The sequence below is a fragment of the Salarias fasciatus genome, chromosome 7, assembly GCF_902148845.1.
Source record: "Salarias fasciatus chromosome 7, fSalaFa1.1, whole genome shotgun sequence".
Lineage (NCBI taxonomy): Eukaryota > Metazoa > Chordata > Actinopteri > Blenniiformes > Blenniidae > Salarias > Salarias fasciatus.
The window spans coordinates 30072046-30085777 of NC_043751.1; positions in this window are offsets into that span (position 1 = coordinate 30072046).

Consider the following 13732-nt stretch of genomic DNA (forward strand, 5'->3'; position numbering starts at 1 on the left):
GACGGCACCGAGACACAGATCAACCCAAAACTCTCACTCTGGCTTCGAGGCGTGACTTTAGCCACTGAGTCTTCCCTCTGACGATTTTACAGAGGTCCCCGGTGACGGCTGGACGACCCCCAACATCTCAAAAGCAGCAGCAAGGTTTATACATAACAAGACATGTTCATGAAATTACTGTGCATCTACTGGATTGTGCGATTTAGTGATTTCTTGGTGTAGCCTAATAAGGATGGTGGTTATAAATAAAATGTCTGACTTAGGAAAATAGATGCAAAATATGAAACTTGACATATTTATGACAAAGAGCTCGAGTGTTAAGTATCAGGAAAACAGACAAAACAGAACCGAATGCATCTTGTGCACTTATTGAATAAATATAATGTATTGTTTGTACTAAATGCATGTAATTTAATGTAGTTTAGCGAATGTCTTACATTTGAATGCAGTCCATGTTTAAAGCTGTACCATAGTAGAGCAATGTAACATGAATGCATCATAAAACAAGTATTTCAAAGGAATTCACAAAAAGTTATTGAGTTGTAGTAGAAAGCCGGTTTGTGTTTGTCATCCTGCTGAGAAAAGAAACACTCGGATTCAGGGGGAAACTGCTGCTGGGGGTTACACAAACACAAAGCTTAAATAAGCAGCAAATGATTAATTTCTATCAATGAATTACTGAGGTTTTTCACAAGCTGGGTGCTTCAGAGGAAAGTTACTGTGAATATCATAGTTCACATATGATTCGTCCGTGCTGTTACGGTCAAGAAAGCTTGGCTTCACTGAGACCACAACACACGAAGTAAAAGGAATACATGGAAGCTGGGGAGACACAGACAGGGCGCAAAACTGAACACAGGCAGCAGATGGGGCTAAAGGACACCGGCAGGACAGCTCGACCCTGACACGCTCACCTGGGCCCAGTATTTCAAAAAAATAAATCCAGATTAAATTGATCCAAATCCCACTTTCCTGATCCACGGATCAGGATCCTCTATCCCGGTATTTCAAAACTTTGCTAGACTGGATCAGAATAATCCTGATCCTGTCGGATTGAGAGTTTCAAATCCATCCCGCCCCTCGGATCAACCCGCCCTCAGGGTCACAGACAGGAGACAGAATGTGTGGTGTGTAGATCTTAAGGCTACCGAGATCTTTCATAAATTAATGTACCAAAAGCAAAAGTATTATATAGTCATTCAAAATATTTTCTGTTGCATGGAGTCAATGTTCACTTCAGTTCTCTGTTTAAACAATTGCCTTGTCACTGACCGTTTGTATTTTGAGATGCATTTTATAAAAGGACATCACAGACTAGTGTAATAAAATAAAAAGATAGGACAAATGTGAGATATCCAGTAGCTTTACTGAACATAAACAAAGGGAAAACAAAAGTATTCCTAGAACTTCTAGGAAAAATACAAAACAATCAAAGCACTTCTGACCGCTCTTCCCACTGGTTCATCAGGCAGATGTGGTGAAGGTGGAAGATCTCAAGATGGAAACTGAGCGAACACACCAGCAAATTCTACTTGCTAAGGAACAAATAAAACTTACCATGCTTCAGCAAGAACACATCAAGTTAAAAATACAATTACTGGAAAAGCAAATGGAAAAGTAGTGTGAAAACTTTAAGTGTTGGTGTTACAGTTTTGGGTTGAGTAAATTTTTGTTGACTGAATTACTTTCTGACAATTGTGAAATTTGGATTTTTTTCTGTTCAACAAAAAAACTGTACATGAAGAGATTTAATTTATTGAAAATATCTTTTTTTACTAATGATTGCGAGAAACGCAAGTAAAAGCTATCTATCGATGAGTATATGTGGAACTAATACGTGGGATCACACTCTGCTCCTACCCTGAGGTGGGATTAATTTAATGCTGTTTTTCAGGATAAAACTGATCCAGATTTGGGACTGAAGTTTTGAAATACCCAACACAGGCTCAAATCTGGATTAAAGGCAGGATTGGATTTCCAAATCTGGGTTTAAATTATCAAGATTAAATGGTGTTTGAAATCCCCGATTTTGGATCAGATCTGGGTTTAATCCAGTCCACCAGGATTAATCCTGGTGGATTATGTTTGAAATACTGGGCCCTGGACAGGTCCAGGCCTGAACTGTGGGCGGAAGTTAGAAACACTCATGCATGCATGGGGAGGGAGTGAAATCTTCACCTTTAAAGGCCCAATCAGAACATGAGCTGTCATCAGCCACTGCACCGCTCTGCTGCAGTCTTTACTGCTCCACACGAAATAACAAATAATATTCATAGAACAGAACGGAAAAAGATAATTTAGGTTACAATGAAATGAAAAAAGTAGATAATATGTACAAGGAAATACTAATATTTACAAGCCAAACAATGAATATCTACACAAAGAAAGGCTTGACTGAAAGAAAGAAAAAAAACAAACCTCCTTTTGGCTGCCTGAGAGTGATCAGCTGTTCCCTGTAAACATTCCCGGTTTATCAATCAAACATGAAAAAAGAAGCCCATTTACGGTACATCTTGGATGGAGCAGATTAAAACTCACCAAACTGGAGCCCACATGACACGGTATTTTCGTTTCGGTATGTTCTGTTTTAACTAACAACGGTGTTATGGCCCTTGTAGTCTTGAAAAAAGACGTCAAAAGAGTTGTCTCGTCTTCATGGAGGAGGTTTGCGACTCACTAAAACAAAAAGCACTCGCGGAGATCTATATGTCAAAAAAGATTATATTTTTTTTCAACCAAAATCGTATCGGCTCTCCGTGGTTGACTTTCTAAAGAAAATATATAAATAACGTGTTTAGAGTGGTTGAAAAAACTGTTACTCCTCACCAGGGGCGGATCTAGGATTCTAGGAGATCAGGGGCTTAGCCCTGAGGGTGCAGATGCCGATTTATTTTTTCCTGCATTTTTTGTGCCATGCATACTAAACTATCTTTATTTTATTTTTTATTTTTTTTTTACATCAACTTGCCACCAATTGAAAGCTGAGAAAGGCACGGAGAGCACTTAAAAATCAGACCCTTTAATGCAGGGGTGGGGAACCCTGGTCCTGGAGGGCCGCAAACCTGCATGTTTTCCATGTCTCCCTGCTTCAACACAGCTGATTGCAATGAGGCTCGTTATCTGGCTTTCTGCTGGACTTGGCCATGAGTCTTGATTCGATTCAGGTGTGTTGAAGCAGGGAGACATGGAAAACATGCAGGTTTGCGGCCCTCCAGGACCAGGGTTCCCCACCCCTGCTTTAATGATTCAAATGTCTCACCACCAGCAGCCTTGAAGTCATTGTTTTATGCCTCATGTCCACTGAAAGAAAAAAAAACAACTCTAAAATACAAAAGTTATTCAGACTGATCATAAACTAAAGAAATAAAATCCCTTATTTCCTTACTGCAGGCTCCCTGTGATCCTGGCTGGCACCTCTGCTGTCCTTTACTGCTCTGTCCTGTCCTCAAATCCTGTCTTCAAACCTCCTGTCTCTTCTCTCTTGCTTTCTCTGCACATTTTTTATGATTTCCTGGTCATTTCCCCCCTCACTTTCTTTCACTCCTTCCTCTCTTCTGTCTCTGTTTCTCTTTAATAACAATATTTCAGAGCTGTTCTCATGTCTCGTCATGCCTTTTTTGGAATGTTAAATGTGGGTCATCTCCTGTCTTTTCCTCTTCACTCACACATGAACCAAAATAAAAATATTGAGAAATAAAACCTATGAAACATACTGATATATTGAGTTTAAATGCTTGAAATGTTTCTTGATGAGATTAGAAAATTCTCCCTCTTCTTCAAATAAATGAACTGTTCTAAACTCCCCTGGATTAGCTGAAAAATACATCAGTATTAACTGTTGATTGAACCACCCAAAAGTGTTAGGACGAGCTTAAACATCTGCCGTAGTACAGTATAATAATCCAAAACATCCTATATGATGGCAAAGCACTGACAGGGAGCACTTTCCTGCACAATGAATACTTTAATCATTTTGCCAGTAATACTTTTCATTCATATTTCATAAAGGGTTTTTAGTCTTATCCTGGAATGTAATATTGATCTTGCTGTCTTTCATTTTCAGTGCGGTTGTGTTGTCGTTGGTATTAGCTGATAATACTGACAGCCAGCCAGCAAAATCAGTCAGAGTTTCGCAAACCGGGAACATCAATCTGTGTAGCAGCTTCTGCTGCTGCTGCTGCTGCTGCTGCTGGTGGCGACATCTGCTTTTTGAAAAAGCTTCAGATATCCATTATGAGTCGACTCTGGAAAGCGTATGCTGAGGAGTATACAAAGTTCATGGAGGACATTCTGAAGAAGCGGTATGCAGAACAGGTTCCACCTCAGCAGCTTAATAGGAAAGATGGACATGTGTGGTACATCCCCCATCACGGGGTTTACCACAAACAAAAACACAAACTGAGAGTGGTGTTTGACTGCACGTCCTCGTTCAAGGGAACATCCCTAAACAAGGAGCTCCTCCAAGGACCAGATTTAACAAACACACTTATAGGAGTCCTCCTAAGGTTTCGTCAGGAGAACATCGCAATCATGGCAGACATTGAAGCAATGTTTTATCAAGTTCGTGTTGACGAGAGGGACAGAGACCTTCTGAGGTTTTTATGGTGGCCACAAGGTGATATCAGCAAACCACAGGAGGTTTACAGAATGAAAGTCCACCTGTCTGGAGCGGTATCATCCCCAAGCATTGCTCATTTTGCCCTACATCAAACTGCCAATGACAACCAAGAGCATTTCCCGGATGAGGTCATAAAAACAATCAAAACTAACTTTTATGTGGACGACTGTCTCAGATCTGTGCCAACCAAGAATGAAGCAATTCGACTCGTAAAAGATCTGACAGAAGCCTGCTCCCAGGGAGGCTTCACATTAAAAAAGTGGGTCAGTAACAACTGTGAAGTTTTGGCAAGTGTTCCTGAGTCGCACAGAGCGAAGACAGTCAAAGACCTGATCCGTAGCTGTTACATATGGAGGCCAGTAGGGGCCATAAAAGAAGCAAGACACCTCTTAAAAGAACATTTCGGGAATTAAATGAAAATATCTGATGCTTACCTGGAAAAAGTTTTGAACTGGACAGCCATTAAGGCTGAAGATGAAAAAATGTTGCAGGAATAGGCCCTGTATTTGAGAGGTTGTTGCAATGTCACACAGGATTTACAGTATTTGGAAGAACCTGATATCCTGTCCAACTTAAGACTCATGGCATCAAAACTACCCTATAAACTGAGGGAAAGATGGCGATCCACGGCTTATGAGATACAACAACAGACTGGCAGGAGAATCAGATTTCAGCACTTCGAGGAGTTTGTGGAAAGAAATGCTAAGATGCTTATGGATCCACTGTTTGGAGATATTCAAGACCAAGTGACAACTAAGAAGTCTTTTCCAAGACGCAAGATGGAACAGAAATCGCTGAGAAACAAAAACAGCAGTTTTGCTGTATCAGTTGGAGTGAATACTGAGACATTAGGGGCCGGAATGCTGGAGCCTGTTGAGCAACTTATCAGTATTTAAATGGCGATGATGATGATGAGTTTGAATCTGAAGTCATGGTGCTTTTCTTTGTTCTGATTGGTTACTAAAAAACACTCACCTGCCTCCTCCTGCGGCCTGCCGGCCCTCTCCAGTAATTAAGAGAGAGGGATCAGCTGTTTTGGGGAGGTAATGCCCTTTGTGTTGAAGGAGTGAGGAGTAACAGTTTTTTCAACCACTCTAAACATGTTATTTATATATTTTCTTTAGAAAGTCAACCACGGAGAGCCGATATGATTTTGGTTGAAAATAAATATAATCTTTTTTGACATATAGATCTCAGCGAGTGCTTTTTGTTTTAGTGAGTCGCAAACCTCCTCCATGAAGACGAGAGATCTAGATCTCGAGACCTTTTTCTCCTCCTGCTCCTGCTCTGAGGTTGCTCTTCAACATTGTCTTCCTCTGTTGTCTCCAGCTGGAGGTGCAGTTTTCTCTGGGATGATATGCTGTCGCTCCCTCAGGTCTGGTGCACTGGGTGCACGGTGGGATTGCTATAGCCCCCCACATCGAGTTTATCAAACCCAGAGGTCATAGAAAACATAGCGCTTGTCTTTTCATCTCTATCCCAGGTCACATGGCTTTCCTGTGGGTTACACATATGGCACATGTCCCCTATTACTGGGACTTTATTGATATTTTTTTTTTTAACTTTTTCTGCTACTTTTTGACACATTAAAACTAATACTGTTATTAATACACACACACACACACACACACACACACACACACACACACAAAAAAGAGTGTTCTCGCCACCCCGGCGATATTGTGTCTGTCTCCTTCCAGCTGGGGTCCTCTCCCAGAGGCCTGGGAGTTTGAGGGTTCTGCAGGATCTTAGCTGTTCATAGGATTGCGCTCTTTTGAACAGAGCTCTCAGATGTTGTTCCTGGTCTCTGCCGGAGCCATCCTCCCAGCTTGGGGGTTACTGCTCCCAGTGTCCCGATCACTACTGGTATCACTGTTGCCTTCACGCCCCACACTGTCTCCAGCTCTTCCCTCAACCCTTGGTACTTCTCCAGCTTCTCGTGCTCCTTTTTCCTGATGTTGCCATTAGGGCTGGGCGATATATCGATATTAAATTTATACCAATATATTTTTTTTAATGCGATATGGAATTAGACTATATCGCTTATATTGATATAGTTCAGATTTGCGCTGTGATCCTTGCTCTGCTGCGCTGCTGACCCGGAGCGGAGCTCTCTGCACTCCTCTGCGCGCCCCCGCCCCTCCTCTTTCCTGCTCAGAGGGGGGAGGGGCAGAATGCGACACTCTAGGGCTGTGTTGGAAACCGCATACTTACCTACTACTCATACTAACTTATTGAGTGTGCAGTGCGTTTACACTGGCAGTATGCGATTCTGAGTATGCGAGAAGTTCCCAGATGCATACTGCATTCGCCAGGAATGTTGAGTATACACCATGTGTTCACTACTCATACTGAAATTACCCAAGATGCAACACGACGGACAGTGGTGGTGCCAGACAGAGCGCCACCTGGCGGCCGGCGGGTGTGTGTGTGTGTGTGTGTGTGTGTGTGTGTGTGTGTGTGGCCCCGGCCCCGGCCCCGTGCTCTGGGTCCGGCCCCGGAGGGTGTGAGAAACTCTGCGCTCGCCGGCGGGCCCGCCCCTGGGGGTGGCGCGCCGCACCGGGGGGCCTGGGGGCTGGGTCGGGGGAACCGACCGCCACAGCGCCGTGCCAGGTGGGGGCCCCCGTGGCGGCTCCTCTCCCTGCTTCTCTGCTTCTCTGACACCTCCCTGCTGGAGCCGCTCACTGCAGCTGGCTTAAATTTGTCCGAATTCGTCCGAACAAAATCATAAACAGCTGGTATTTGTACAAATAAACGACACACTCGGGCTCTAAACCACCACTTTGTCACATAATTTAAAAAAAAAAATCTCGATAAAGTTATACATTTGAAGAGTTTAGAGTCAAAGTTAAATCAGCTTTAGCAGGTCGATTTCGGCTCAGGGAGGAGTACAATGCATTGTGGGTTATTATGTAGTATGCTGTAGTGTAAACGCTTTGCCTACTGTCTGATGGACTGGGTATGCAGTATGCAGTATGGACAGTATGGGTACGGCAGTATGTAGTAGGCAGTATGCGGTTTCGAACACAGCCGAGGACAGCAGCGGCTGCAGAGCACTGCAGAGCACGCAAAGGAGGAACTGGTCAGTAGAAGAAAAAGCAGTGGCTCAGTAATTTGGAGATGGTTCAGTTTTAAAGTATCAGACGATTGGTAATTTCTTTGCCTGAAATTAAAGTCTAAAGCTTCTGCGTGTCTTTTTGACAGCCTCCCATCAAAACTTTTAAGATCTGTTGTTGATTCCATTGGTCCGTACATCTTGAAGTTGATCAACACTTCATTTAACTCAGGCTGTGTTCCTGAGGTTTTCAAGCATGCTGTTGTTCAACCCCTTTTAAAAAAGCACGGCTTGGATCCTGCAGAGCTATCAAACTGCAGGCCAATTTCTAAGCTGCCTTTTCTATCAAAAGTTCTAGAATAAATTGTCTTATCCCAACTTCAGTGTCACTTGGATCTAAACAAAATAGCTGAGAAATTTCAGTCTGATTTTAAATCTTGTCACAGCACTGAAATTGCACTGTTAAAATTTTTTAATGATTTACTTTTAACAATGGACTCTGGTCACCCTGCTGTTTTGATGCTTTTAGATCTCACTGCAGCATTTGATACTGTGGATCATGAGATTTTATTATCACGTCTAGACTCTCTAGTTGGTATCAAAGACACTGCGTTAAAATGGTTCAAGTCATATCTTTCCGGGAGACATTTTTCTGTGAATATTGGATCCTTTTTATCATCCAAAGCATGCCTTAAATGTGGAGTACCCCAGGGCTCCATATTAGGCCCAACTTTGTTTTCTTTATATATGTTGCCTCTTGGCTCAATTTTCAGGAAATATCAGGTTTCCTTTCATTGCTTTGCGGATGATATTCAGATATATATACCACTCACGTCCAAAGCCTCGCTCCAGTCCTCACAAAACTGTATAAATGAAGTTAAAGTTTGGCTGAAATCCAATTTTCTGAACCTAAATGAGAATAAAACGGAGGTAATTGTGTTTGGAAAACCTGACCCCACAGTTACATTTGATGTTACTCATAGCTCTTGCGTGAAAAATCTTGGTGTCATGATTGACAGCTCTTTTAAATTAAACAGGCAAATCAGTTCGGTGGTTCAAGCAAGTTTCTTTCAGCTGCGTCTGATTGCAAAAGTAAAATCTTACATACCCTCGGACCAGCTGGAAAAACTATTTCACACGCTAATCACGACACGTCTAGACTATTGTAATTCATTGTGCTATGGTCTAGACGCTTCTTCCATTCGTCGCTTACAGCTGGTCCAGAATGCAGCTGCTCGCCTCCTGACAGGGAAAAGGTGCTTTGATCACATCACTCCTGTGCTGAAATCACTTCATTGGCTCCCTGTGTCTTCTGGAGTTCATTTTAAGATTTTATTGTGTGTGTTTAAATGTTTGAATGGTCTGGCTACTGAATATTTGTCAGAAGTTTTGTGTTTGTACGCTCCTGTGAGAGTTAGTTAGTTAGTTAGTTAGTTAGTTAGTTAGTTAGTGACTTAGTTACTTAGTTAGTTAGTTAATTCATTTATTGTCCACAGTGTGGAGATTTGTCTTTGGTCTCAAAAGAAAAAACGACAAGCAGAACAACTCAACAACAACAGCAGCAACAGAAACAAACAGCAACACTTACACACAGACATCTTCAGGGCAAAAGGCAGGACAGCAGCGGCAGTTACGTTACAACATATCAACGGGACATGGTGTTCAATGCCCCAATTGCGTTTGGAATAAAAGAATTTTTAAAGATATTACGATTTGCCCTTGGCACTTTGTAATGTCTACCAGAAGGGAGAAGTTCAAACTCCCTGTTGGGTGGATGAGAGGGATCGTTTGCTATTTTTACAGCTTTTTTACTCTGAACTTCCTCGTACATGCAACTTAAATGTTTCTGTCTTATGCCTATGATTTTTGAGGCAAGGTTTACTATCCTCTGCAGCTTGCTTCTTCCTTTAATGTTTAGGTTACCGTACCACATTACCATATTAAAGGTCAGGATTCCCTCTATCAGGTTCTTATAGACTGTTTCCATAATGTGCTTGCTCACTCTGAAGGAGTTGAGCTTGCGCAGTAGACGTTGGTTACAGATTTTAAAAATATAGTCTGTGTTTTCACTGAAATTTAAATTACAATCAATATATGTACCTAAATATTTGAACTTGTTCCCTACCTCTCCAGTCTGTCCCCTCATGATGAGGGGCTGCACAGAGCTCTGCGGTCATGTGACCAGCTGTTGTTAGCTTGCCCTTGTTCAAGACTAAAAACCAGAGGTGACAGAGCTTTTGCAGTTGCCGCACCTAAACTTTGAAACGACCTCCCACTGAGCATTCGTTCAGCTCCAACCATTGAGTGTTTTAAATCGCTTTTAAAAACTCATTTATTTGCACTGGCTTTCAACACGAGCTGAGCTAGACATTCTTTGCACCTTAATTTCTGAAATATACTTTTTGTTGTTCTTTTTATTTTAGTGCTTTTTTATTATGTACAGCACTTTGGGCAGTGTTTACTGTATTTTAAATGTGCTTTTTAAATAAACTTTGACCTTGAACTTGACCAACAAAGTCACATTACATGTCGGGAGTGCTATAAACCAGTTACAGGCAAGGATGGAAGCACGACAAATCTTTTACAACACCTAAAACAGTGGCGCAAACTGCAGCACTGAGTGTGTAAAGCTGCGCGCATTACTGTTTGTCAAAGTACAAAAAAAGGTCAGAAAATGTATATTGACTTGATATTATGTTTCTTGTGCAACTGGTTGAGACTGTTCAGAAAAGAAATTGCTGAAGTAACAAGAGGAAAAGATAATCTAAAGCTGATGTTTACATTTGTTTCTTAAACTGAGCACTTTATTTTGTTCTTCATATATAAATGCTGCTCTTAAAAAAAGGTTTGTCATATTTTGTTATGCAATGTTTATTATTTGCATCTGTAGATTTATTAGAAAGGAGAAGAAAATCAGTCATTTGATTTCAATAAGCTATTTTTAGTTGTAGAATAAAAAAATGCTTATTGTATTTTCATGCATAGATTTATTTCAGAAAAAGATTGGCCTATTTTATTTTATAAGCTATTTTTATTTAAGATATATTTTCATTTAAATATGTACCTTACAGAGATTTAATTTGATAAAGGCACTCCTGTTGTTATACGGTATTTATGTTTACTTTTCATTATTTGAACAACTGAACATTTTTCATGAATCAGATGAGGAAACCTGTTGATTATTCATTTGATTTTGCCGCTGTTCACTGAAACAGCCAGTTTCAATAAAACTACTTGTGACTTGTTATATTTGGCTTTGACTTTGACTGAACATTTGCTCTCACTTTGCGGAAAAAAAAAATATCCGGATGTATATCGTATATCGATAGTCAGCCTAAATATATTGGGATATGAATTTTGGTTCATATCGCCCAGCCCGAGTTGCCATCACTTGGGATTGCTACATCTATCACCACAGCTGTCTTCTGCTGTTTATCCACCACCACTATGTCAGGTTGATTGGCCATCACCTGCTTGTCAGTCTGGATCTGGAAGTCCCACAGGATCTTGGCTCGATTGTTCTCGACCACCTTTGGAGCTGTCTCCCATCTTGACCCTGGGACCTCCAGTCCATACTCGGTACATATGTTCCTGTACACGATGCCCGCTACCTAGTTGTGCCGTTCCAAGTGTGCCTTGCCTGCCAGCATCTGACCCCCTGCTGTGATGGTCTGTACTGTCTCTGGGGCTTCTTTGCACAGTCTGCACCTGGGGTCTTGTTTGGTGTGGTCGATCCTGGCCTCTATTCATCTTGTGTTAAGGGCCTGTTCTTGTGCCACCATGATTAGTGCCTCTGTGCTGTCCTTCAGTCCAGCCGTTTCCAGCCACTGGTATGTTTTTCCAATGTCAGCCACTTCTTCAATGTGTCGGTGGTACGTGCCATGCAGGGCTTTGTCTGTCCATGATTGCTCCTCTGGCTCCTCCTTACTGGGCTTTGATGTCTGAGGCATTCACTGAGCAGATCATCACTGGGGCCATCTTCTTGGTATACTCATGGAGGCTCTTGGTTTCCTCCTGGATAGTGGCTCTGACACTCACTAGTCCTCGGCCTCCCTTCTTTCTCTTGGTGTCTCGCCTCAGTATGCTGGACTTAGGGTGGAACCCTCCGTGCATTGTAAGGAGCTTTCTTGTCTTGATATCACTGCTTGCATTTCTTCCATTGGCCAGGATATTATGCCAGCAGGGTATCTGATTACTGGTAGGGCATAGGTGTTTATGGCCTGGATCTTATTTTTGCCATTCAGCTGTCTCTTCAGGACTTGTCTTACTCTCTGTAGGTATTTGGCTGTGGCTGACTTTCGAGTTGCCTCCTCATGGTTACCATTTACCTGTGGGATCCCCAGGTACTTGTAGCTGTCCTGCACATCTGCTATGTTCCCTTCAGGCAATTCAACTCCTTCAGTTGTGATCACCTTGCCTCTTCTAGATACCATTTGTCCACACTCATCTAGTCCGAATGACATCCCGATGTCATTGCTGTATATCCTCGTGAGGTGAACCAGGGAGTCGATGTCACACTCATTCTTGGCATACAGTTTGATGTCGTCCATGTAGAGGAGGTGGCTGACAGTTGTTCCACTCTTGAACTGGTATCCAAAGCCGCTCTTGGTAATGATCTGGCTGAGGGGGTTCAGGCCTATGCAGAACAGCAGGGTGGACAGGGCATCTCCTTGGTATGTGCCACATTTGATGCTCACCTGTGCCACTGGCTTTGAGTTGGCCTCTAGACTTGTCTTCCACAGCCCCATTGAGTTCTGAATGAAGCTCCTTAGAGTCCTGTTGATGTTGTACAGTTTCAAGCACTCCAGTATCCACATGTGTGGCATTGAGTCATAGGCTTTCTTGTAATCAATCCAGGCAGTGCACAGGTTGGTGCTGCGGGCCTTGCAGTCTTGGGCGATTGCCCTGTCAACCAGTAGCTGGTGTTTGGCACCCCTGGTGTTATTGCCAATCCCTTTCTGTGCTTTACTCATGTACTGATCCATGGGCCTACTTATCTATGATGCCTGATAGGAGTTTCCATGTGGTGCTGAGGCAGGTTATAGGGTGGTAGTTTGATGGTATTGTTCCCTTCTGGGTGTCCTTCATTGCTGAGCTGAACCACTGAGATGTGGGTAAAACACTGCATTTCCCAGAGTGCACTACCATCAGCAAGTCCTCACTGATCAAGAGCAGCTGGGTAGGACTGGTAGGAGCTCAGTGATTCAAAGCACCTGGGGAGGTCTGGGGAAGCTCAGTCAGTCTCCGAGAAGAAGAGCAGAGAGACACAAACCCGCTCATGGTTTCAAGCCAAAGACGCCAGTGGTGTGTAAAAATGATGTTTTTCTTGAGGGTTTGAGGTTATGGTTTGTGTTGGCTCGTGTGAATGGTTTGGACTTTCTGGATTTTTGATTGGAGTTTAAATTAAGAAATTTCTTTTGAATTCAAAGTAAAAACATTGAGGCATTTGTTTATTTCACATTGCAGTTTGAATTAAGAAAGTTCATTTGAGTTTAAAGTGAAGTAAAGTTTAAAGTTAAAGTAAAAAATTTGACTTTATGTAGATGTTTCTGAACTCTGTTGGAATGTAGACTTATTGTTGAGTTTGAGAGCTTGAATGGTTAATGTTGAAATTTTGGTTCTGTGGTTAATGATGTCAACATATTTTTAATTTGTTTTTTTCCCCTGTCTTTAAAGGTTTACAACCTATTGCTATTGCGAACTCCTACTCCCATTCTGAATAAATCTGGAGTTGGAAATTAAGTGGAGTTGTCCCTATTGTCCTTTGGGGGGAAACAGAGGTGGACTTCACATTCATGATGAGGACTGTCCGACCTTGGGTTAGCCACTCTGGTTGGGTCCCTGATATTAGCAACTGGTTCATTTGTGCTGCAAGGTGTTCATGGAGTGCAGTTAGCTTCTTAAGCTAGTAGGTGTGAATCTTGTCGGGCCCTGGAGCTGTCCAGCTCTTCATTTTGGCCACTCTTGCCTGTACATCTGCTGTTGTAATTACTACTGGGTCTTGTTCTGGGAGGTTGCTGTGCTCTGCCTGCAGGCCTGCCAGCCATTGGGCATTGGTG